General features: G+C 47.2%; 1 pseudogene across 1 annotated transcript; it reads left to right on the forward strand.

The window, feature by feature from the left end:
• Nucleotides 1–545: 545 nt before the first annotated feature.
• Nucleotides 546–1,779, forward strand: LOC308258162 (craniofacial development protein 1-like; annotated as a pseudogene). The gene is made up of 2 exons: nucleotides 546–1,022; nucleotides 1,252–1,779. The product of its transcript is annotated as a craniofacial development protein 1-like (transcript).
• The last annotated feature ends 1,403 nt before the right edge of the window (nucleotides 1,780–3,182 follow it).

Raw genomic sequence — 3,182 nt, forward strand, 5'->3', positions numbered from 1 at the left:
AGGTAGTCACCTCCTAGGCAGGTATCTTCCCTGACAAGGGCAATCTTTACCTTAACTGAGCCCATTGCCTTTTTGCATCTTCTAAGATAACATACCTATGAAATGTCAGGGTAACTTGTAATTCCCCATCACCCCCACCCCTGGGGCACAACCAAATGCGCCTGGGTGCCAGGACAGAGACCACAAATTCCTTCATTGTCATTATTGACTGTTAACTATCCTGCACCCACCTATGTAAAAGAAGTGTGTGTCCATCATTTTACTTTTATCCAATCCCAGAGGTCCCCCCCTTTGCTTTCTCCCGCCTCCCTAATCTATCACCAATGGATTTCATGTAACCCCCTTATGTCTTCTCCTTTGATTGTAATGTGTAAAAATAGGTAAAAACAAAACAAAAAGGCCATTCTCTGGAGCATGATCCCAATCCACTGTACTCTGCTTCCCGGCAGTTGACAACAGTGTGGCTCAAATAAACTCACAAAAATTCTTTACAGGTTTGAATGTTTTTATATGAACAGTAACAAAGAAACATTAAAGGCAGCGGGGGCTCACCCCAACCGCCACCACCCCGCCTCTGCTTTTTGGTCTATCCCAGAGCTTTGCCTTGGGGTCAGAGGCTGCCGGCCTGTGGCTTGGCCCAACCCGCGTGGCAGAGACATGGAGGAATTCTACTCCAAAGACTTCTCCTCATAAGAGGACGAGGACTACGTGCCTTCGGGTAGAGAGTATAGTGAAGATGATGTAAATGAATCAGTGAAGGACGATGAAGTGGATGGTGAAGAGCAAACACGGAAAACCAAAGGGAAAAAAAGAAAGGCTCAGAGCATTCCTGCCAGGAAGAGAAAACAAGGTGCCTTTCATTAGAAGAAGAGGAAGAGGAGGGTGTCAGTGGGGAATCTGGAGGAAGCAGCAATGAGGAGGAAGACACAGCTGCAGAGCAAGAAGAAGGCATCAGGTCGGAGGACGCAAAGAAAAAGAAGGAGGATGAACTGTGGGCCAGCTTCCTCAACGATGTGGGGCCAAAATCAGAAGTGCCCTCGAGCCCTAGCCAGTTTGGCTCAAAGTATAGAGCGTCAGCCTGTGGACTCAAGAGTCCCGGGTTTGATTCTGGTCAAGGGCACATGGCCAGGTTTCGGGCTCCAAACCCAGTGGGGGTGTGCAGGAGGCAGCCAATCAGTGATTCTCTCTCATCATTGATGTTTCTATCTCTCTCTCCCTCTCCATTCCTCTCTGATATCAAAAAAGAAAAAGAAAAAAAAAGTGCCCTCGAGCCCACAAGTTAAAAAAAGAGAAGAGACTGAAGAGACTAGTTCAAACAAACTGTAGGTCAAAGCAGAAGAGCTAGAGAAACCTAAAGAAAGAGAAAAAGTTAAAATCACCAAGGTGTTTGATTTTGCTGGTGAAGAAGTCAGGGTGACTAAGGAAGTGGATGCTACATCTAAAGAGGCCAAATCCTTCTTCAAGCAAAATGAGAAAGAAAAACCACAGACTAATGTCCCTTCCATTCTGGCGTCACTCCCTGCTGGGTCAGGATTAAAAAGATCAAGTGGAATGAGCAGCCTTTTGGGAAAATTGGAGCCAAGAAGCAGATGATGCACCATAGAGAAGTCCAAGTTGGACTGGGAGAGCTTCAAGGAGGAAGAGGGCGCTGGTGAAGAACTAGCCGTCCATAGTCGAGGAAAGGAAGGGTACATTGAACGGAAAGCTTTTCTAGACCGAGCGGATCACAGGCAGTTTGAAATTGAGCGAGATCTCAGGCTGAGCAAAATGAAACCCTGAAGGTGTCGGGGGGACATCGGCAGCGGCTTACTCCTGTTTACAAGGTGAACTTCTTGTGGGTCTGTGAAATGTCTCTAGCGTTTCTCCTCGACCGTTTCCCAGCAAGACCTTTTTTTCTACATTGAATTTCTGTCTTTGTATCTTCATCTCACATGGTTTCATTCACTTTTACTTTTAAAAGTTTGTTCTTAAATAAAAGTTTGTCATATATATATATATATATATATATATATATGAACCATTAAAGACTCTTGAGCAGGATAGTGATGTGACTGGTAGGGGCAGAAATAGAATATTGGGGACCAACTACAATTGTAAGAAATATGAATCCTGCTCTGTTAATTGTGATTGTTTTATTCTGATTGAAGAAGGCACATGCTAACCTGGTGGGACCTGGGAGCTCACCTGGAAATGCAGCCCATCCTCCCCATCAGGGAGCTGCCTATCTATACTAATAAAAGGGTAATATGCTAATTAGGGCAGATGTCTTCTGGACAACCTTCTGTATGTCCTTCCAGACAAAGCCACAGCGGCTGCAAGGGCCAAGACGCAGCTGCAAAGGGCCCGGGCTCAAGCTGGTAGTGGCAGCAGCAGCAGGGTAATGGGGGTGGCGCCTTCCCCTGATCCACCAGGTTGCCTCCCGCAGAGGGAGGCCAGACTTCGGCTTAGGCCAGGGGCCGAGGCAGAGGCAGTTAGGGTGATCAGGCCAACAGGAGAGCAAGGTAGGGGCGATTAGGCTGGCAGGGGGGCAAGGTAGGGGCAATCAGGCTGGCAGGGGAGCAAGGTAGGGGCAATCAGGCAGGCAGGGGGGCAAGTTAGTGGCAATCAGGCTGGCAGGCAGAGGCAGTTAGCCTAAACCGGCAGTCGGACATCCTTCAAGGGGTCCCAGATTGGAGAGGGCGCAGGCCGGGCTGAGAGACACCCCCTCTGTGCACGAATTTCATGCATCAGGCCTCTAGTCTATATATAAAAGGCTAATTTGCTACATGTCCCTCCCAGTAATGACGACACGTAGCAACGCCCTGCTTCCTCTCCCTAGCAACTAGCCTCCTTGGAGTTTCTTCAGCCCAGGAACATGACTTGCTTTATAGCCAGGTAGAAACATTTTACACTACAACCAAATGTCTGTGAAACATTTTCCCCTGCCTCATCTTATTTGATCCTCACAGAAGTCCTGGAGTAGGTAGATAGGAGACTCGGTGGAATCCTATTTTCTTTTCATTAGCCGGGAAACAGATTTAGAAAGCTTAGAAACGTGACCCACCTGAAAAGAAGTAAGAAATGGTGGACCTTGAAAATGACTTCAGGTTTTCTCACTGCACAGAATATAGTCAAACACTGCTGCAGTTAAATATTTTACCCTTTGTTCTCCCTGTGTGATCTACAATAATAATCTGCTTGGT

The sequence above is a fragment of the Plecotus auritus genome (genome assembly GCF_963455305.1).
Source record: "Plecotus auritus genome assembly, chromosome: 9".
Lineage (NCBI taxonomy): Eukaryota > Metazoa > Chordata > Mammalia > Chiroptera > Vespertilionidae > Plecotus > Plecotus auritus.